Source organism: Protopterus annectens, chromosome 13.part0 (genome assembly GCF_019279795.1).
Source record: "Protopterus annectens isolate FY-2018-M chromosome 13.part0, PAN1.0, whole genome shotgun sequence".
Taxonomy (NCBI): Eukaryota; Metazoa; Chordata; order Ceratodontiformes; family Protopteridae; genus Protopterus; species Protopterus annectens.
This window is the reverse complement of record NC_056747.1, coordinates 324,086,554-324,110,915: the sequence shown is the minus strand read 5'-3', so window position 1 is coordinate 324,110,915 and position 24,362 is coordinate 324,086,554. Positions and strand designations below refer to the sequence as shown.

Genomic DNA, 24,362 nt, shown 5'->3' with positions numbered 1-24,362 from the left:
GCATTTTAAAGATTGTAAAATTATTGTTCTTAAAATGTTTTTGTAATTCATCAGAGCTTTTCTCCCTGGCCTCTTCTGAAAATGGGATCCTACTCCGTTGGTCTTTCCTAGTAATTAAATGCCAAGAAATAAATAAGCATATGTGTGTGTGTGTGTGTGTGTGTGTGTGTGTGTGTGTGTGTGTGTGTGTGTGTGTGTGTGTGCATGTGCATAGGTCTGTGTAATATTATACAGTTTTAATATCATGATGTACACACAAACTACAGAGATGGGAGGCTTGCGGAAAGTAGAGGAACAGAGGAACATATTTTACCTTTTACTGTTTTACAAAATGTTTGAGTCAGGTAAATGCATACAGTTCTATGACGAAGTTGGAATTCGTAGTCTGGAAATGTGGTAGCATGCATTTTTGCAGTCTGGGATGAATATAGATTGTCAGTATGTTGCAGTCACAACATGCAGTTTTATAAAAGAAAAAAAACTACTGATGTACAAACAAAAATATATAATGTCTGAAATGGACAATGAAACTAATTTCTAAAATGATGGCAATGTAAAATATTCACAAAAGTGTATATTGACTATATTTAGAACTTACACTTAACATAGGATGCCATTTTGAAAATCAGTAAAGAAACTGTTTTTAAATGCAACAGTGATATAAAATTGTTCAAATCTGTCACTTTATGCTCTAGGATTCTGAGAAGGCAAAGTCTGGAGTGCTTTACTGAAACACAGTTTTCAAACAAGGAGAGAAATGTGCAGCTTTTAAGCGATTTGTTTCAGCAGATTATGTTATTTGGTTTAGCATGGCCTTTTCCAGTTTTTGTCCTCTTCATGGCACCACTGATCTTTGTGTCAGATTACCATCATTTAACTGGATAGGCTCTTCTCTGGACCACAGTTATGAAATATAGGTAGCCTGAGCTAGTTTCAGAGATCAGAAAAGGTATATTGCTGGAAGATGTACGTCTCAGGTATTAACGTGCATGACAGGTGAAGGCTTAGGAAGAGATTTTCTCTGTAAAGGCTACATTTCTGCCTCTAAAGAATGATGCTGTATAGCCCTGGCTTCTGACAACTATCAGGCTCACATTGAAAATGGACCTCATTTTTCTCCCATGAGGTGTATCAGCCTGATGGGTGTTGCCCCCCTCTTCATAGGTAAGTACAAGGCTATCTACCCTTGTGTGCCATTTTAAGCCTAGCAAACTTCCCTTCTAAAGGTGAGAATCAAACTCTGTACCTTGTGTCTGTGAGGTGAGCACATTAGCCATTATAACAACTCCCAGCTCTGTATTTATTTTCTGGGGTAGAGCACTGATGTCCATGGACCTTTTTCAGACTCAGTGCAGGAGCGGTGTCTGTTTAAGTGACTTGCTCAGTCACATAGTTAGGCAAATGAGGTTGAGAGAATCAAACCTTGCACATCTAGACTATAGGAAACAGCTTATTAACAGCTACTTAATCCTCTAAGCCAACTGCCCTCCTGTCCATCAGTGAGCCTTTTCTATTCTCAGATCTGTCTCTCCAATTTAAACATAGAAAAGGAGTCACTGCAGCATGTACTTAGGGATACATTTGAGTCCTGTCATTATCTGTTCACAACTATCAGCAACTTAAATAGTATTACCAAGTGTAAAACAAGAGTGATTGGATTTCAAACCCAAAGCCACAGGACTAGGACAAACAAGCAGCAGCTTCAAGGTATACATAACATAAAAATTAAATGCTATACAAATATTAACAAATATGCATAAAGATTTTGCAGAAGGATTGGTGGAATGTGATCACATGATTGTGCTGCTATTTATGCCTAACTGCCTAAGTAGGTCAGAAACGTGTTATTTTCTAATCTCTATTACATGGTTATAGTATTAAAGAAATGTAGAAATCCCAGAATGTGTGTGACAGGATAATATATATTCTATAGTTGGTCGTGGTTTTATTCCTTTGGTGTACACTAACAAAATGGTACCATTTGATCTGGTAAACCTTATTACCAAGTTATTTTGTAGTTGTGTAATACAATACAACCTGCAGACAGATTACTGAACTGTACACTGAAAACAAAACAAAGTTTGTTTTACTCTAGACTAGACAAAGTTGAAAATAATGAGATGCAAAAATTAAGGGGAAACTTTTTAAATATCAGTATTATTCATGTATATAGTTAATAGGATAAGAACATTTGTATTAACGTGTTAAAAAAACAAGTTAACTGTATGCATATATTATATATATTCATGTAATTTAATGACTGAATTTTTGAAACAGTCCTGAGAATTTTATATATTTTTGAGTGAGTAATAAAAGTCAGTGAAAATCAGAACTATCCTTGCTTATGAGGGACATATGGCATGTACCACAGTATTATTATTTACTGAAATGTATTTTCCTTTATGTATTGTTTACAGGGCTGCTCATGTGGGTCAAGGCCTATTTACAGTGGTGGTCTTTGAGGAAAAAGATCTGCATGCAACTACATAAGACCTTGCAAGGAATCTCAGTTTAACATCAATAGAAATAAAGGGAATCAGTTTAACATCAATAGAAATAAAGGGAAAAAGACAATATATGGGGAAGACGCATAATTCATAATACAAGATACACAGCAATACTGAACAGTAAAATCACAAATGCAGTACACTGGATGCATAATTAGTGAAGCAAAAATATGTCATACAAGATATGTATTGAACGTGAAAAGTGATAGCACAGGAAAACTTAATATGTATGGTGTGGAAACTAATATTGTATTATATGCAGCCACAGATATTCATTTACACAGAATGTTTTCACATGTAAGAAAGGAAGATGTTGCTTGAAGATCTTTCCACAGAATATTGAACAGTCTTCCTCAAATGCACACATCTGCTATTAGGCTGAACGTGTGTCTGATTTGAGGGTGAGGAGCCCCCCCCCCTGCACCTCCTATGTAGGGGTTGTATACCCTACTGATTAATGTGATCGCTTCTGATGTCAGTCATCTGGATAGAAGGCTAAAACTTTGTGTACACAAAAATCTTTTTCTCCTTTGTTTGACAAACTGAAACACAGTGCTTGAATTAGTGCAGTTTGAACTCGACTGTTTTGGCAGAAAAAAGTGACACACACAGACTGTCTTCCCTTCAGGAAACCATTCATCTTTTCTGATCTTCTTTGTATCCATATCACTTTTACAACTCATGAAAATAAGGCCACCATGCAAAGAAGTGAGATTTTAAGAAAATATAAGAAAAGCTTCACCCTTTTCATCAGTTAAAATACAGTGGTGCATTAAAAATATTTATTTTAGTATTTTTACTAGGAAAAATGTGTGGCTTTTGAAGCAGATTTTCAAACAGTCATCTGCTTTTGACACAACATTGATTCGATAGAAAACATGCATGTATTGATTTTCAAAGACCCAGGACAAGATGTTGCAAGGAATATTCTAATCACACATCAGAAGATCAGTTTTTAATTTTATGCTGTTAGTGGTGCTGACTAAGCAAAAATATTTCATAACTACAGAAGGTATCAGCAATCCTAAATACATTTCTCTGTATGCTTGTGTATGGTAATAAGTGGACTTTTGTGAGATAGCCAATTAAGGTCTTGCTTTCAAAAAATCAAAAATGGAAAGCGCAGATGTAATTTTTTAGTCACCTTAAGTCATTGTAAAAAATAAACAAAATGCTGAATAGTTTATGAATCAGTCATGTGCTTTGTGAAAACAGTGGCCATTTTTTAATATAAGAGCAAAAGGATGGAATGCACAGGTGATATTGTCAGCTCAGAATGACTTGTGCTTGTAATGACATAAGCATTCAGAAAGCAAACAGCTTCAGGTAATAACTTCAGTCACTACAGCAACAGAATTTGTGAAGAATCTTGAAGTTAAGATATGTACTGCTTTATTCAGTGCTTAAAATGCAATGACTTCAATGGACATGTCTTTGTTAAAGTCATAACTTCATATACAAAGAAATTACTAAAACTCTAAGCAAAAATTCTTATATCTTTCCAACACAGAATGTGCAGTGAATGCCAGATGTTCAATAAATAGCTTGGAAGAATACTCTGTCTTTATTATACTTTCCATTATTAAATATAGGATAAGAGACAGGCAGCAGTGTGCGTTACCATACTCTAATTCTATTGAAGGGTTATAGTGACATCATAAACCATGGCAGCAGAATTCGAGTAGTTTATTATTGTCATCATAACACTGATATGAAATTATAATCTTGATATATCGCTGTCTTTGTTGCTCTTTCTCTGCCTTAGGAAAGAAAATTTGAAACTTCAGTCAAAAGTTTTAATTCTGCCAATAAATCTCAAAACATTTAAACGTACCATTTCTGTATGTTTCTAATTCAGCTTCTTATTGTTTGGACAGGTTTTTACTTTTCATTCATAAAGTTCTTCCTTAATAATAGTAATTATGATAGTAATAACTGCTATTATTAATTAGTTGAATGTTTTCATATCAGTTGTAGATAAATCACTTTGATAACCTGGCAAGACATATGAAAAGCCGGGGTTTCTAAAAAGAAAAAAGAGAGGGGGGGGGTCTGCAAAGGAGATGAAAGAGTTAACTACACAAAGGCATCTGTAGAAATCTGAAAAATAATTGGTGTGGTTAAAAATCACAAAAAGCTTCAGTATGAGGAAAAAAAAACTTGAAATAAAGAAACCCAGGGGCATAATAAAAACGGAATAAAAGAAGATGTTTTGAGGCAAATAAGCAGTGTGCTGAAAGTAATAGTGTGTGATTATCTAAAGTGGGATATACAGTCTGATGAGACAGTATGATCTAGGTGGGGTGCCTGTGTTAGTGTTTTTGGGGACAACGGTCTCTTTTCACCTTTCCAAATTGTACTAATTAACTGGACATTCTAAACTGTCTGCATATGTTGTGTTTACCTTTGTCCTCCTGATCTGGGTCATAGACAGAAAGGATCTGCAAAGAACTAGTTCCTTTTGCTGGCTAACAAATAAATAAATTAATTAAATAAATAAATGGTGTGATTCTTAGCTGCAGTGCAGGAACTGAAGTCTGATCTGCATCAGGAATTACTGGGTATCACCTCTGTGTACAAGGAAGGCAAACATACCAAATGCAAGGCCGCCTATTAGAATGGACACAAAACAGTCTTGGTTGGAGAGTCTTGTAATCAAATCTGTGAGGAGAGACTAAAAATTTAATACATATGCTCTAGAATTATACGATGCTGGGGGATGCAATAAAGCACTTTAAACAGTTACAAATAATAAAGGATTATGCTTTGTTACTAGACGAAGAGGTGAAATTGGAGTGTTGTGACAGCGCATTTCCTCACCCAAGCATTCTGTACTCCTGACACAGTGTGCTACCAAAAGATACAGCAAAGACAACAAATGTGCTTATAGTCAACAGATAGCATTAAATTATTTTATGAAGGAAGGGTATACATATATACATTTGTGAGTTGGGGAGTATAATAAGTCTTCAAATGGTGACTATGGGAGGAGTGGGAACACTGTCTGGGGTAGTACTGTACTGTAGGTCTGATCCCTTCACCGTGAAAAAATAGTCTGCTGTTACCTAAAACAAGCCCACCTATGAGTTGTGCTGGTACTGAATACATGCAGACTCAGGCAAATTAGGAATCATTATTTTAGACTGGGAGTTAGGCTGAGAAAATTATAGGAAACTGCACTATGTAAAAAAAAGGTTATAGTGTCATAGTACACACAATTACCTGCATAGATCTAAATTTACAAATGCATGTGAAAGGACTGCATACATGGCCAGTGACTATTATAGTTAAGAGTAACAACTTATGTGTCTCAGTTTCACTGGTAATAAATAATTAAGAGGAAGTAAACAGTGTATTTAGTAAGTAATAGGACATAGGTAAATATGCATCATTCCACATATCTTATGCAGTGTCAGGTGTGTAATTCAGCATGAGGTCAAGAGCTGAATACTTTTAGCCTTGGCTGCATATCAGAATGTCTCTATTGCATTTGTTCCCTTTCCAAATGACATTGACTGCTGATGAAATCAGTTTGGTTAAAACTTGAAACATTTGGAATAGAAGTCATTTCTATAAAGAGTTAGTTGGGCTACTTTATAAAAAAAAATATATATATATAGCTCTTCTATCTACGGAAGTCATCAGTGTGATGTCAATATAAAAAAATATCCCATGCTATTTTTGATGGGTGCTGTGGAATCATTTACATCCACCTGAGTCACCTAGAGTGGGAACAGAACCCACAGCCTTCTGGACTTCCAGTACTAAAGGTGAATATGCTACCTCTTGTGCCACTGACACTACATGTTATGATGTACTTCTATGTTGGAGCAGTTTTTTGGTACATACGTACATATATTTCCTGTTTTTTTTTCTTTTTACACCTGTTTAAGAAGTTACATAAAACACCACCTCATATCTACATACTTTGATTCTGATTTGTATAGTTATCTTACCCTCATCACATGACTGTTTGTTACCAATGGCTGATACACAGCTTGTTCATTTTGTTTGCCGTGTAGCAGCAGTAAACAGACTGAAGATGTCAGTCCTTAGTATTATGACCGCAATATTACATTTACAGTTATTCACACAACTTTTCATTTGTGATACAGCAACACCAGCCAATCAGCATGAAGTTTTTTCACTTCTCCATGTTAAGTCATTATGTTCTGCTGCAGTCAACCATAGACTGTAGCAATAATATCAGACACAGCCTATGTATTGCAACACTGTGAAATAAATCAATAGTGGAATGCTTGTTAAATGAATACTTCACTGCTTAGTGATATCACAATTTTCTGAAGTGTGATGGCACAGCATTTATTTTGAAATGACATATCAAATTGGTGATTCTGCTGAGATGTGTGGTACAGATAAGCTGAGATTTATGGGAAGAATGTCTGCATAGAAACTATAAATTGCCCTATGTATATGGAGAGTAGAGTCTAAAGGCAAAATAACAATAAAAAAACAAAACCAAAAATAAACAAATAAGCAAATAAATAAATGTTACATGTAAATTATATCCCCGAAGATTATAAGCCAACTTCCTTGATAACCTATACTCTCAGTTTGTGTGTGTGCCTCTACACTGTTCACTATATTGTATGATGTTCTTATGAACATGTTGACATATTACATAGCTCACAAAAAATCAGGTTGCAACTGGATTAACATATTTTGTGGACCTGCATACAGACCCATTCTCATTTTATTGTGGATTCCTCACTGCCCTGCCAGTAACTGAAAACTGGTCTATGATTAATGATCTGTACTTAAAATTATATCAGGCTGACAAGGAAACATACCATTTAATACACTAAAATCTTTAGTATTTTCACTTACATTATCTGTGTTTGTATATTCAGGGATGCCAGATTTTATTCTGAAATGCCAGTTTATAAGGAGCAGCCTTTCTGTTCTGACTTGAACTTGGCAAGTAGCTTAATGTAGCCACACTACCACAGTCCTTGAGGCTAGTACCTTGAATATCTGTTCTCTTTTTTCCCTTGGTGTAAAAATCTCTTCAAAACAAGACCCCCCCTACCCTTTGCAAGTCCTTTCTTGGTTTTATCTGGCCACTTCTTCTTCAAAAAAAAAAAAAATCACCAGCTTAAGTCTCATCAACAACTAAGATCCTGAAATGATAGTGGTCATTTTGCTTCTGGAGCTTCACCCTCAGGCTCTGGTACATTGCTTCCACAAACATTAACCAGTCCATAGCTAGTTTTAAAACTTCTATCTGCTAACATTTGACAGAAGTGCAAAAAAAATGCACAGCAGTTTTGAAATACATGCAGAAGCAAAAGGAGGACAGAGAATATTATGAATAAAATCAGTAGGAAATCGGATCAGAAAAGTCAATGCTCATACTGAGAAAGAGTGTCATCTCCATACCTTTCAGTCTCTTAGCACTAGAAATCTGGACAAAATAAAAAATAATGGGTGACAAAGGTCCAAGAAAATAGGGATACATTTTAAAATACTGTTCTTATAAACTTAGGAAATTGCTAGAATCAGAGGAATTGTGTTAGCATGCATTTTCTTAAGGATATGAAGTCTGAAACTCAATGTCTGTCATTGTTTATTGACTTCAATCCTCGATGAGTTTCCAGAAAACCACAAATTTTATAGGGAACAAACAAAAAATATTTGGCAAAAATCTGGACATTCTGCAAGAATCTGGACAGTTGAGCAGTACAGTCACCTCAAATAAGGAAATAAAAATGTCTGAAAAGTTGAGAGAAAAGAAAGAGAAATGGATATAAAAACGAAATAAAGTTAACGAGAAGATGATAGAAAGGAGACTTAAAAAGAGCAACAAAAAGTGGGGATGCTAAATGAATAAGTCTGTGCATGATTCATAAATTTAGCTTCTTGAAATATCCATAATGGCTGTTGAGGGTGGGGCGTCATCCCTGCCCTATCACAGAATAAAGGGGTCCTAAAACTCCAAAAACTAAAGGTGCATAAGGCAATGAAACCTAATGAGAGTTCATCAAAAAGGAATAGCATAGCATAACTAATTATACACTACTTGTAAACCTGCTCCTCTAATGGCACCTAATAAACTACAATTACCACCAAACAAAGATGTGCGCCACAGGAAATCAAATTTAGTTGAAATTGCCACTCTAGGATACATGCATTGCTGGGTCATAATCTACAGTAAAAGTCCCTTTAAATTAAAATTAAAAAATGAAATGAGTTGGAAACTATTCCACTTTATTATTAGTAGTAGTACCCACACTGTCCTTACTAGCCTTATAGAAAAGTATACCTGTACTGTAGGTACATCTGCATTGTGAAAATATCTCCCCATCCAAAAACAGAGCATTATGCAAAAGACATTTGAAAAAAGGAAAGAGATATATTGTATATAATATTAGTAATCACTGAAAATGATGCAGGAGTAATACAATAAATGCTTTGGAAATGATGCCACTTATTGTTTTGCTACTTTTATGCCCCTGCTCCCTGCCAATCATCAGTCCCCTCCCAACCAATAAACCCTTTATTGCCCATCACTAACTAGGGTGTGAGCCTACCAGGAAAGGCCATCATCTGGCAGCCACTAGGGGTGGTTTGGCTTTTTATTTTGCTTGTTGGTCTCAACCCCCAGCACACACACATAGTCAGTCACCAGGGAAAGTCATATCATGGGCTAACCACTGAGGCCCTCTCCTTTACTTCTGCAGTGGATGTACCGCCAAGCAGTCTAACCCTCCCCAGTGGAGCTCGAGTGGTGGTGTTTCTTTATCTCCACTGGAGGAAATCGTACCAACTCATTTGGCTTTGGGCATCCAAAACCCTCGCTACCCACTAAGAGATGTGAATGATCATGGCCCTTTACTTCTCCCCTTCCCTGTCTAGATCCTTCTCCAGTGCCAGGGCCACTAATCAAACCCTGGCTGCCCAGGTCACAGTAAAGGCTCTATCTGTGCTACAGAGCTAGACAGAAACTGTACAGTTACGGACAAGTCCTGCATCCCCAAGAGTTGAGGGGTGACTATCAGTGTACTAATCTTAGACAATGTTCCTGAAGACTGGAAATGCAGTTCCAATTCCCTAAGTATCAGTCTCAGCAGTAGGAAAAATTATGGATTTACTTCCAAAGATTATTTTTCAAGTAAAGAATTTTGGAATATATGAAAGGTTATGTGACATGGGTCCCCAAACAGTGCATATTTATACCGGGGGGAGGGGCATTAAAAAATCTGATTCAGTTCTTTGACTTGGTAACTAGGATACTAGATCAGAAAGGGGCTGTGGACTTACTAACCAGGACAACAGATCAGAAAGGGGCTGAAGACTTGATAACTAGGGTACTAAGATTAGAAAGGGGCTATGGGCATGGTCTATTAAGACATTTATTAATCTAATTTAGAAGCATGCAGTACATTAGAGATGGCAGAATGGATGGCTCACTGGATTTTCTGCCTTTATAACCTGGTACGTAAAAATCCACTACCAATCATTAGCGGACCGGAGTTCCGCTGTGGTGACCCCTAAACAGGAAAAGCCGAAAGACACAAACAAACAATTGCAGGTTCTATGGTGGCAAATAAAAATGATGAAAACTGTTATTCTTACAAATTTGCTTATTGGCACTTTTGACAGGATAGGAGAGGTGAGGCTAATGGTCTCCTTTTTAGTAGTAAGACATCGCAAAAAGAAAACTAAAACAAGTACATTGTTAAGGCTGTAATAAATATGAATCCAGTGAATATCTTACATTTTTAACAAAGACGGGAGAACTGAAAGGAAGCCAAGGCAGTCCCATGCATCTCACAATAACATTAATATTTATAGTTTAAGAGTGACACATTTTGGGATTTGCAACAAATCCATTTTGGCAGACTGAGGGACTGTATTCAGTGTTGCAAATTAACCCCATGATTAGGATACTGAGTGTAATATGCATATATCATTAAAATAAAATATAACACCCTTAAAGAAGGCTGCATAGCATAATGTTGGTTTTGACTCACAGACCTCTGAGAACAATCATATTCTACAGCTCAATAATTTATCAGTTTCAGAGACATACTTTATTAAAGTGTGTCATTAGCTTGCTGCTAGGTTAATACAACACTATACACTTACTTGCATGTCTTTGCAAACTGTTGGGTTACCACAACCCCGCATACAGCATTGCTAGGTTACTTCAACACTGTATACTGGCATATTTATTAAGCATGAAATTTGCATAATGTTGGGTTACCACAACATTGTGCACTGGAATACCTTATTAGCATACCATTTGTATAGTGCCAGGTTACCACCATTCTGTACACCAGGCATAACATGGTGGTAGGCATTGCATTCTGAGAAGCAGCAATTCAGGAAGGAAGGGGACAGAAGTTGAGGAAAATGCCTAAAGGTGTACCTGGGCATTTACCTGCACTGCTTGATACATTGGTTACAGGAAAAGGCCACAGAGCTGCTGGGGCATGTGTAGTCGAGTTTTGTTATGGGTTGCAGTAGGGTGAGCACCTTAGAAGCACTGTTCCATGGCCACATATTTGTGAATGTCGGTAAGAGCTGTAGAATACTCCATTTTCTACTGAGCTGTCGATGGCACAACTTGGTGTAAGCCTGCTATGCTGGCTTACACATTATGGTTCTGTTGCTGAAAAGGCTTCTATGAATTATCCCACTGTTTAGAATGTTACACATCACAACTTCTCACAGTAATCTTACACCAGCTTGTGCTATGGGTTAGATTTTTATGAATCCAGACCCCCTTCAAGACGTGGAGACTTATGGAATAAACAGTGGTATATCTTTAGTACTTCCAAAATGTATTACTATAACCTTCAAAGTACAAGTTTACACAATGGAAATATAATTGACAGTTATTGAAATGTCCAAGAGTGATTACTGACTTTTCCCTTTTCAGAATAAAGGTGCCCTTCTGTTTAGAAATAATGCAAGATGGAAAATGTTGTAATGGTTTCATTTCTGTTCAGATATGCAGCTGATAGGTAGCTGGCACTCATTTCAAACCTAGACATAAACGCAATCATTTTTTATTTTTCTTCCTCCTATAGGTTTTAGTAGTTAAGAGCCTTTAACTGCACAGTTTTCAATGGTTTATCTCCTGTATTAATGTGTTCCTTTTATCACACAACTCTTTTTGTGAGCAGTGCTTCTTGACTTGCACCCTCACATAATGATTATGTGACATACCAAACACAAAAGGAGGGGCTTCGGATCTAATGGAAAACAGAGAGGCAATACTCAATACTGTGCTAAATAAAGATGAAGAATGAAAATCTTACAGATAAAAAAAACAGAACAAAAAACAAATAAATAAAAAGCAAATGAAAAATAAAAAATGCAAAAATTGTGATGCATAAATATATAGATGAAACAAAAGGAGCAAGGTTAGCAGTTTGTTTTGCAGAACCTGTTTTTCACCAAGTGAAGCTCTTCAACTGCTCACCTCTGCATGAGATAGTTCAGGACAGTGTTATTATATCCCCATTATACAGGGCTTTGCAGTTCTCAGGATCTTATATAGATGACTTGTTATATCTTGGCTTTCCAGCAAGGTGTTCGGCTAACATGTGGGGTTCTGTTGTGTCTGAGTGGAATGCAAGTAGGACATCTGAAACAGATGCATACTTGTGGGAAAATTAGTATATATATATATATATATATATATATATATATATATATATATATATGTGTGTGTGTGTGTGTGTGTGTGTGTGTGTGTGTGTGTGTGTGTGTGTGTGTGTGTGTGTGTGTGTGTGTGTGCACGCACATAGCTTGCAACCTTATATATTGAAATAACAGAATTTGAATGATGTTTCTCTTTCTGGCTGATCAACAAACACACTTTAAACATTTTTCTAAATTGTTATCATGTGCAGTAAAATTATTTGTTCATGTCCATGATGATTTTTTTCCAGATATGAACTCAGGGTTAAAATATAGACCAGAAGCATGCGATAGGAACTGAAAGAATAGATGTCATCAAAAAGGACACATGATCTAGCAAATAAAGGTGGGACTGACTGTGGTTCGGCAGCACTCCTACATAATACAAGCAGTCTAGATGGGAGGCTGAGGAAGCTGAAGAGAGGGAAGTGAGGGGGAACAAGGCAGGCATTGCTGGTATCACAGAAACATGGATCAGTGACAAAAAGGGGGTGGAACATTGGGGTACATGGGTATATGTTGTTAAGGGATGATGCAAAGAGAAAAATGGAAGTGAAATTACTAGCTACATCAATGAGATAATCAAATACAAGGTTAAATAGGAGAAACTATGTCACCCCATTGATTGACCTCCTGCATGACCTTTGCTTCAGGTGATCCACACATTTCTTACAAGAGAACACTCTTAAAAAAATGGCACTCTACCAAACTGCAGAGATCCATGTGTGTGTGTGTGTGTGTGTGTGTGTGTGTGTGTGTGTGTGTGTGTGTGTGTGTGTGTGTGTGTGTGTGAATGTGTACTCAAGCATGTGCTTGGGGTGTGTTAAGTTAATTGAAATAGGTGGAATTTTTCAAATGAAGGCTGTACACAGATATTTAGATCCATCTCTCCATGCACAGCCTTTGTTTGAAAACTACCAGTTCCTTTAGTTTACTTTATATAGGTTCATAGGTACGTAATTGTTAGTACGTCTCCTGACCATTTCAAGCCTAGACAAAACCCCTATTCAAAATTTCCCTCTGTCCTCAAGTAGGACAAGACAAGTCAGACGGGGAAACCTATTAGCTAGATTTACCTTGAGGGTGACAAAGGTGCTACTCTGCTTGACATGTATCAGATGTTTGTTCCACAGGTAAGGGATACATTAGGATATGAATCTATCACAGCAACGTGCCTTATTATCTGCTGATGGTTTGTTCCTTAGAGTATTTGATGTACTATTAGTTTTGCAAAGGAAAAGGAGATCAAATAAGGTTTGATCTTTCATGGCAAAAAAAAGCTAGATATAAATCTCCACAGAGGAGTCTATAAGAGACTGAGTACAGAGAAAGGGCTGACAGTCTCTTCCGATAAATCAGATTTTGAGGCTACTGATATTTTTAATATGAAGCTCTGAGGTTTCTCAAGTTATGCGATATGCTTAGAAAAATACAAACCAAGTTTATTATATTCAATAATAGATCTGAGAAGATATGAGTAAAGGGGAAAGAAGACTTCTTTGGAGCTAGGAAATGAGATGAGCCTGATAAAAGACTTTCTGAGCTGCTGCAGAGACATGGTGGTCAAATGATAAGGAATTATCAAGAAGAGAACCCACATCCCTTACAGTAATGTCTGATGGAGAGGTGAAACTCCTGTTTGGTAAGTGAAACTGTTTTGTTTACCAAAATGAACTTTGCTAAATTTTTTAAAAATTTAATTTGAGACCATTGTCCTTGCACCTTTTAACATGCTTTAATATGTGCTGGAGCAATTTTCAGTCAATTGAAGATTGAACAATACCCAATTTACAGTACACATGTACACACACACACACACACACACACACACACACACACACACACACACACACACACACACACACACACACACACACATCCTCTCAAGTGGCCAGATTTTCACCTCATATTTTTGGTCTGCTCCTCAGAAAAGTTGTGGTTTTATGAGAAAGCAATTTTTGGACTGAGGTCACTAAATAATGACAGGTTTGAGTTTCAGACTTCACATCCTTCAGAACATGCATGTTGATGCAAAACCTGTTATTCTAGCAACTTTCTAAGTTTATAAGGGCAATATTTAAAATGTGTCCCTGATTTTGGGACTTTGCCCCCCACCACAATAGTTTTTTGCCTTTATCCAGACTTTTAGAGTTTAGAAGTTGAGGGGTATGACACACACAAAAGCTTATCGATAGAAAGACAAAGCACACACGCACCCACACACACCCACAGACATATATTATCTATTTATACACATACACACTAGTACTGATGAGAATCCCTTATGATTGTCTTAGTGAATGTTTGGGGATCCTTCACACAATAGTGCATGCCACTCCCCTCACCCATGGGTGGGATTACCAATGCATATTTCAATATTCAGTATGTAGTAAACCCTTTCATAATGTGAGCCTTAGTCAATACTGGGTTTTCTAAATTTGCAACATCAGCTTAACATCTTATCCCAACTTAGTACTAGTAACAGTGTTTTTGGTTTTCATTTGAATGGCTGGAGTCTGATGGGAATAATATTGTCAGGTTTAATTGGCATGTGATTATTCAAACCCAAAAAATCCAAAACCTTGGCAAGTCATCAGTCAAAATGAAGTCCTATCAGGATGAAAGCACTTGATCTAAAAGGTTTTCAAAAAGTTTGGTGATCTTAATCCCACATTTTTTGCACTTTTCATTTTGTTGTAAACACTTCCAAGTTTGCAGAACACAAAACCATTTTTGCAAGGGGACAACTGTCTCTGCACCCTGATGTGGGAACAAGGCCCCTACACTCCTTTGTATGACTATCTATCTCTAAGACTACTCAGCTCAGAGAGAGAGAGAGAGAGAGAGAGAGAGAGACAGAGAGACAAAGAGAGAGAGAGAGAGAGAGAGAGAGAAATGTTACCCTCACATCTGACTTTTCTTTGATGTTTCCACTACAATGCTCAAGTCCCAAGTACTCGAAGACTATTGCCTTGAAGACAGGAACTCAAGTGTCTTGTAGCTAGTCTTGGCTACCACTCATATTTGATCTCAAATACGAGTTTGGCCAAGCAACTGGGGAAGGGGTGGGAGGGAGTGGGAGTGCAGATTAGAGCAGTGATTGGGAAGGGGATTTATAGTTTTAGGGAGCTGCAGGGGAGTTTTAGGGATACAAAGCAGGGAGGAGTTTTAGGGTTATGGAGTGGGAAGGCAGATTTAGGGTTAAGGAGCATGAGGGCAGTCTTAGGTTGGAGAGCAGGAGGGGGGGTTTAGGGTTATGGAGTGACTGAGGAATTTAAGTTTATGGAGAAGCACTGGAGTCTGATGGTAAGAAAGTGTGGACTTGGGTTAGGAACTGAGTGGGAGTTTTAGGGTTATAGTTAGGGCTCTAGTAGGGCTAGACAGTTTTATTTGGTTAGGTCTTGGGATGGCTAAGTAGTTATGGGAAATTGGGCTAGTGGGAATTTAGAACTTTTATTTTTTCAGTCAAGTGGCTCGAGAAAGTGTGTCACAAGCTCCTAGCATGCGAGCACTTGCAACAGTCCCATGGTATGCAGTACAGAGCCTTCAGAGAGAGAGAAGAAATCAGAGATCCATACCCTTTCCATACAAAATACGCATCTCTGTGCACCTTCCATAAGTCAATGAAAGCAGAACATAGAGAAGTCATTTTTTTTCTAATTCTGCACACGTAAACTCACACGAATAAAGAAATAAATGTGAAAGTACAGTGTGTGTGTGTGTGTGTGTGTGTGTGTGTGTGTGTGTGTGTGTGTGTGTGTGTGTGTGTGTGTGACTATACGTGTGCATGAGAGAAGCTACCATTAAAACAGCAGGTATGTGTGTTGTTGGTTTAACTTTGATTCTGTTACCTTGAACTGCTTAGGTGAAATCATGCCTTATTCCCTCCATATTTGTTTGGAATCTGGTTTTGTATTTCAACTGATATGGGTTTGATGAAAAATTCATATGAAATAGAAATACTCCACAAGTCCATTGCTTCCATACTTATGAATATTTTAATACATGTCTCAGCACAACACAGAGTCTCTTGCATCTTACTTTCTTAGTGACTGAAAAAAAAAATAAAAAAAAGAACACGGGAAACCACAGCTGTATCATTTTGCCTAGACTGAAGAGCACAGAAGCAGTTTCTAGGCAGCTTTCAGAAGTAACACAGGCAGATTATGTATTATGTTTAGTGACAATTACATGTGGATAAAACAAGCACTGGGACTGCTTATTGAGTGAATAGTTTCAAAGATGACAGGTATATCCAAAACAAAATATAAAATACTTAAAAAGAAAAAAAAATACCATTCATATTGCAAATGTTTTTGTTTATAACAGAAAATTAACATACATGTATAAATGCTTACCCTCATTTAGGTTTATGAGAAGCCTTATTTCTGTATACATAGCTCACTGACTACAGTGTAACATCAAGAAATAATTTAAGCTACAGAATCAAATACAATATTAAATTCTCTTCCTATAAATTTGAAAAGTACTCACGAATATCTTCAGTAATTAAAAAGATGATTTTTTTTGTATCTGCCACTTCTCCTCAGCTGCTACCAGCTTCTTTCAGACAATCAATTTTACATGTAGACTAAAATGCTTACTTAGTTAAGCTTAACATGTTATTCTTTTGTGCAAAGCTTTGATCATGTAATAAAAGAAAATATGAACCAATAACTGAAAGATTCACATTAACTGAAGATATTTAAAATAAACCTAAACACTGACATAACTACATCTATATTTTACAGACTGAAATGTGTTGTTAGTTTAATACGATAGATTTGCACCATATTTTACATCAAATGAAAGTTAATCTAAAAAATGCCTCCATCTGATATTTTGAACCATGAGAATAATATATTCTTCACATATTGATGTACCTGCGGTTTGAAAAGATGTCTAAGTAAGCCCTGTTGTATTCTGGGATGCCTCTGCTATAAAATAAATATCAGATATAAAAACAGTAGTTTTAACATTTTCACCTTATATTACACACTGTTCACATTTATAAACCCTTTTTCAATATACATAAAATGATGATAACAGCTTATACTCCTATTGCTCAAGACTAATTGTCTAAATTGTTGTCTGTAATGAACATTCTTGTAACTAAAAATGAATAAGGGTTAGGTATGCCTTAACTATGAAAGAAATTAAGAAATGTCTAGTTAAAGGAGCAAGACACTTAATGTTTCATGAAATACCACATTTCTTATTCTCCGATTAACCTTAAAGTCAACTAATTAAAATTTATTAAGAGTGTGTGTGTGTGTGTGTGTGTGTGTGTGTGTGTGTGTGTGTGTGTGTGTGTGTGACAAATATATATGTATATGTGTAAGGGACAATTATTTTGATAAAAGCATACATTTATTAAAATGCACTTTTTCTTAATACACTGCTAGCAGACATAGGTTTGAAGTCAAGTTAAAATCTCTCTGTGCCAGTTTGGATGCCTCGATTAATAAAATACATCTAATGACTTTAGAGTCCTACATTTCTTTGTTATATGCCTTATAACAAAAATAATATAAAAGTTAGTGGATTAGTGCTGCAGTCCTATTTATGGGCGCAAAAAGACTGAAGTAATCTGCATGTGCTCGTAATACATATTCAGAAATTGTATTTATTTAAGAAAAGTTGAATGCACCTTGGCCAAAAACCTTAAAATGTAACATTTTCATTTTAGAAACAACATTCTGTACAGTTCTAATCATAATTTTAACATGCAGCAATGCATATTTCATTATATGTGATGATTTTATCACAATGCATAACTTTTAGTTTTATCAAGGGAAAAAAAACACCTTTTCTCACCGAAATATATATGGTGCATACCCTCTGAAAATTGATATAGACTTTAAAAAATATATTCCTTAAAAATCACTGTTTAAGTTTATGTCCCAGATCAATAGCCTTTTAATAACCAAGACACTATAATATGCACTGTTTTAATTTACAACAAATTTTCAGTGTTGCTAGTACATTTGTTTAAAAACTGATAAAAAAAGACATACAAGCAGTCTACAAATTAAATCAGAGTGCATACTGAACTGAAAACAAACGTGTTTATTTATTTATCTAATACAAAAGTAGAAAAGCATCACATAAAATATTTTAATAGTATATTTTTCTGATTGTATGTAAAGAAAATCCCTTGACACTCCTACAATAAAACTGAGTCCTTCTTAACTCTTGACTTTATAGTTGTATCGCGTCTTATCCCTTGGTGACTACAAAGAGTCCGTAGACTTTTCTCCTGATAAGAAATGAAGGAAAGTGTCAGTGGAACTAGTTTAGTCATATTGTAATGTTCCAGCATTGCTGATGCATGATAACACAGTGGTTCTGAGGTGTCATCACATGGACAAGCTTCTATTAGATGTTGACGGAAAGCCCATCTTACAGCTTGATGCCTAAGAATAGACATCAACCTCCTACATAAAAAAGCTGTGGAAGGAAAAGCCCCAGAATCAGATATATGACCAATAATTGGGGGTAGGGAGAGTAACTTCTTCTTCTTTCGGCTGCTCCCGTTAGGGGTCACCACAGCAGATCAACTGTTTCCATTTCTTCCTGTCCTCTGCATCTTGCTCTGCCACACCAACCACCTGCATGTCCTCTCTCACCACATCCATAAACCTTATCTTAGGCCTTCCTCTTTTCCCGTTACCTGGCAGCTTCATCCTTAGCACCTTTTTCCCAATATACTCTGCATCCCTCCTCAGCACATGTCCAAACCAACGTAATCTTGCCTCTCTGGCTTTGTCTCCAAACCTTCCAACCTGGGCTGACCCACTAACATACTTATTCCTAATCCTGTCCATCCACGTCACACCCAGTGCAAATCTTAACATCTTCAACTCTGCCACGTCAAGCTCTGACTCCTGCCTTTTTGTTAATGCCACTGTCTCCAACCCATATAGCATAGCTGGTCTCACTACCCTCTTGTAGACCTTCCCTTTCACTCTTACTGGTACTCGTCTGTCACAAATCACTCCTGACACTCTTCTCCACCCACTCCATCCTGCCTGTACTCTCTTCTTCACCTCTCTTCCACACTCACCATTACTCTGAACTGTTGATCCCAAGTACTTAAACTCATCCACCTTTGCCACCTCTACTCCCTGCATCCAGGAGAGTAACTAAAGCATGAAATGGGCTTCCAAACTTCCTTGAGGGATACAGAAGTCTTGCAAATGCAGTAAGACAACAGATACAACCAGCAATACATTCTTAACATTCACTATGCCGTATTATATATATGCGGATATTACATATATCCAAGTGTGTGTCTATATATTATAAATATATACACTTACATATAGGTATTTATATACGAAATTGTATCATCTAATCAATTACTGTACTGATTGACTGAAACATATCAATCATTTTATTGTCAGTTGACGTGGTAGTTGAAATAATGCAGCGCATCAGAACAAGACTGCTTCACAGTGAGAAGCAGGACAATTTCTTCTTTTCCTCAGAGTTGTGCAATTTCAAGAATTAGTAAGTATAGAGGTGCAAGGCTCTGGGGGTGTGGCAAAGCTTTCCTTCTGCAAAAACATTTCCTTTAGTTTTACAGTCAATGTCATCTAATTAATGGAACAAGATCTGATGAAAGAGTCCCTTGTTTGCTTGACTTATGATTACACATGCATATATACATTTATACATTATGTTTTGCTAACTGGGCTCAGCTGGGCACATCACATTTATAGAGGAGACTTAGAAAGACAAGCCCCAGTTATGGCAATCCAGGGAGAGCAAGCTACAGAGAAAACTGCATGGTGCTGGAACAACTATTTAGGGTATATTCACATGGAGAGCAAAGACATTTAGCTACTGACATGTAACCAAGTGACTTGCAGACAGAACATGGGTGCAACAATTTAAGGTAGCTAAAATCACTCTAAGTAGCAAAGGAACAGGGCTTCCAATACAAATGAGATGGGCGTTTCATCTAATTGGCACAGCTAAGTTAAAGATCATGTCACCATTGCATGGGGTACAGAACATAATTGCTACAGAGGATCTGACTGAGCGGTAGATATGTACCAAAGCAGTACTGTGGGCAGTTTCTTCCAGTATTGTTACTATAGGATTTTGAGCGTGAATGTGAGTTGTATATAGGCCAGTTTGACTGCGTGAGATAACCAGCTAAACTGATCCAGAGCTGTGCAATAATGAACTCTGGCAGGATAGTCGCATGCAAATTTGGCAAAATTTTTTAAGTCATATACGTGTTATTAAATTGCCTTTGAGAATGTTTTGATCAAATATCCCTTGAGAGAGGTTTGACAATGTTATACCTCCTAGAATTGTTGTCAATCCTTTTTCACATCAAGGTTGTGATGGATTTTAAGTCCAGAGAAAAGGTTAGGTTGTCTTTATTTCATTTGTGATGGAAGTTGCTAGTTCTGATGGAGTCAATCATAGCTTGATCCAACAAAAACACACCTTAGGTACTTGTCTTTTGGAACTATAAAAATATCCTCCAACACAGCAGAGTTCTTAAGAAAGATGCATTATCTAATGAGATCTTTTAATTTCTTAACAGAATGAGTTGAGAAAGGAGTGCACTATAGCTCAGCCATGATTGTAATGCTTTAAAAGCTGACATTAGGGCTATGTCCATAGAAGTGGGACTTAAGTGAAAAGAACAAACATGCCTAGCATGCTTATTGCAACACATCCCACTTGCTAGTGTGGTGCAGTGTATCGTAAATATAGATAAACAGAAGCAGTTCAAATACATCTCTGAGGGGCACCAACAGTCGTATTTCATGCAACGGAGAGCCTCATCTAATGTTTGAAATCTGCCTCATGAATAATTGGCAAACTACAAGATGGTGTGTGTTAGTGCATCTACTGATTGCAGCTTGTAAAGCAATGCTGTGTCAACTAATTACAGCCCAAGTAATTCTGTGACTGATTGCATTCTGTCGAGTAATGCTGTAGTTATCGTTTGCAGCCTATGTAGTACTGTATTGACTGATACCAGCTTAATGTTGCACTGAGTGACTGCAGCCTAAATAATGCTGTGCTGGCTATTGTAAGCTAAATAATACTGCATAGATTGCTGTCAAGTAAAGCTATAATGACAAATTGCAGCCTAAGTAAGGCTATGTTGACTGACTGCAGCCTAAGCAATGCTATATCAACTGATTAAGAGCTAAATAATACTGAATTGGCCAATTGTACTGTCAAGTAATGTTGCATTTCTGGATTGCAGCCAAAGTAATGCTGTATTGACTGACTTCAGCCTAGGTAATGCCTTATTGAGTGACTCAGCTTAAGTAATACTGTATTGGATTGACTGCAGCCTACATAATGTTACATCGACTGATTGCAGCCTGTGTAATGCTGTATTGTGTGACTATAGCATGTTGAGTAATGCTGCATTGGCAGATTGCAGCCTAAGTAATGTTGTACTGACTGATTGCAGCCTGTGTAATGCTGTATTGTGTGACTACAGCAGGCTTTGTAATGCTGCATTGACTAACTGCACTAATGCTGCAGCAACTGACTGCAGACTGTCAAGTAATGTTGTACTGACTGACTGGAGCTTAAATAATGCTGCATTAAGAGGTTGCAGCCTGTTGAACAATGTGGCATGGCAGACCATGTCAAACATCTGACATATTCAGAAATGTACACCTACACAGTTTCCTCTAGTCACACCTCTAAAGTGATACTAATGTTGGGTCACGATTTTGATCTGTCCCTCCTAAAAATCTATGACTGTTTGAGAACACGTGAAGGATTTTGGTCAAAAATTGAAAAGATTCATTACAATTACAGTGCTCTCTTACTTCGGAGAATGCATCTTGGTCAAAATTCAGTTATGTCAATTTTGTAAGTCCATAGTGCCAAACAATGTATTCTTGGTTTTGTGCTTTTGTGCATTATTTTTGGCTTTGTCTCGAATTCTAGAGGCAACTGTTAGACCTATGGCCCTGGGGCTTATCATGAAAGCTTTAGTTTTAATGCTGTTTCAGCACCAACATATCTTATTCCAAGACCAAGGTGCATAATGCAGTTGATTTAGTTTCATCTTCTTTGTATTTTGTAGAAAAAAGTAATAACAAGGGCCCAAATCTATGCAATAAGAGGATAAAAAATATGTATGTGAGGAAAATAAAACTTAAGTCTAAGACTAAACCAAATTTAGTGTGAAAAAAGCAAAGAAGTCTTGAAGTGGAAACAATGTTTGACTGGAAAGGCTAAATGAATTCTGCACATGTGAGTAAATTAATAACTGAAAGAAATTCAAAGATAACGTATTGCTAATATAATTTATACAAGACTGATAACTTTAGCCAAATTGCTTATGCTTGTTTTATACTAATATTATTATAAATTCTCCTTTAATAATTGAAAGCCCAGGGAGCATAAGCTATCTACAGAAAATAAATGCAGGTTTAACATGCTTGCAAAATGTTTATTTATTTATTTTTTTTAAAACCTTCTCCTACTCTCATGCTATTTGCCATAGAAAGTATTCACCAAACTATTTATGAAGACTTATAAAAGACATCTTTACCCAAGAATGTCTCCCATCGCATTTTGGGGTCTCATATTTAGTAATAGTTTCAATGAGCTTATATAGAGTTGCTGTGGAAACAGTGGCCTCCCTGAAATGACATGAAAATGCAATCAGAGTAATAAGAGATGAAATGTTCTGCCAGAGAGCCACATTCTAAGATGTGTGGCATGCATTTATTTATCTTTGTTAACTGGGTATGTCTAGCTTGGCAGAACTCCATTTTCATTGGTGACAAGGTTAGAAAGTTTCTGTGTAAAATCCATACAGAGAGGAAAAATTACAACTCCAGTACAAATGTTATGTAATTGTAGTGCAACAGTTTCACATACTTAAAATTATCATGCCAATGGATACCATAAATTACTTTCAGTCAAAGCAGAATACAGTGGTGAATTCACTTTTTGAAACTGTCATTAAAAAGTACTATTTTCAATGGCAAAAGTCATCTTAATGTAAGCCAAAGCAGTATTAAATCTGTTTTTTTTTCTGTGAGGCATGACAGTCTTCCTGTTTATAATTTAAGATAAAAGCACTGCACAATGGTACACATCCCTGTCAGAACAGGGTGCCTAATGTTGCATTTAAAAATGGTATTAGTTATATAGTTTTTTTCCAAGAACTTTGGCAGGTGGTAGTGTTGGGGTGTTCCCTGCTACAGACCAATTTCAGTGAATACATTTCTGGTCAGTCAGTATTTGCTCGATTTGCTTTGCTTGACGGTACTACGGAACCAAAGATTAATAATAGATCTAGCTATAGTCTCTGTGTGGATGCCTAATGCGCTCTGATGGCAATATTCAGCCAGACATACTCATGACTTCAGATGGTTATCACAACCATTATTTTTAAGCCTGTGAAGGGTTAACTGGTGTTACTTTGCCAGACTGAATGTGCCAGGCTGACAACACCAAGCTGACTACCTATTTGTCCTTTCGCAGAATGTTGGTTATACTCCTTTGTCCTTTATTCAAGGCTAGGTGCTTCGCAAGCACACATTTATCCTTTGTCACTGTAAGATATCAGCAAACTATTGAAGATGGGATATTTAATTATATTTATACAAACGCTAAGAAATGGACAGGAGTGACTCTACATTTCAGACATGGATACATTTTTGTTCATACCTGTGGCATTCTACACAAAACAAGAGAACCATCTGGGAAGGAAGAAAATTTTGCATACACGCAGGCACATGTACACACACACACACACACACACACACACACACACACACACACACACACACACACACACACACACACACGTTATATATATTTGCACACACAAATCACACCCAAGACATTACAAGGTTGTCCAAAGAATAAATGCATGGCACTTCTATGCAAAATCAAATTTAATAGTTAGCTGATTCTATTTCAGTGTTACATTCCTCTATTGCATTTCTTTACAACAGGATTTTTCAATACTGCAGTCTGAGAAACATGCAGTCTCATTAACAGACCTACGCTGTAGTTTAAGTAATATTTCAGCTAGATTAATTAGGAAAACATCAGGGCTTGCTGTCTGTTGTCTCGCACCTGATAATGACTGTATTTCTACAGATGGGCCACACATCTCTTTTGACTATATAGATCTTTAACAGTACACATGCCCCCAATATACATCAGTTA

At 36.8% G+C, this 24,362-nt stretch overlaps 1 long non-coding RNA gene across 3 annotated transcripts in view; it reads left to right on the top strand.

The window, feature by feature from the left end:
- Positions 1–24,362, top strand: part of LOC122787295 — a 130,584-nt gene that overhangs the window by 44,286 nt on the left and 61,936 nt on the right. The window contains exon 2 of one of the 3 annotated variants that reach the window (XR_006362562.1): positions 13,641–13,821. The exons of the other annotated variants lie outside the window; for them this stretch is intronic. This is a non-coding gene — a long non-coding RNA (uncharacterized LOC122787295). The remainder of the gene's footprint in view (positions 1–13,640; positions 13,822–24,362) is intronic. 3 annotated transcript variants of the gene reach the window in all.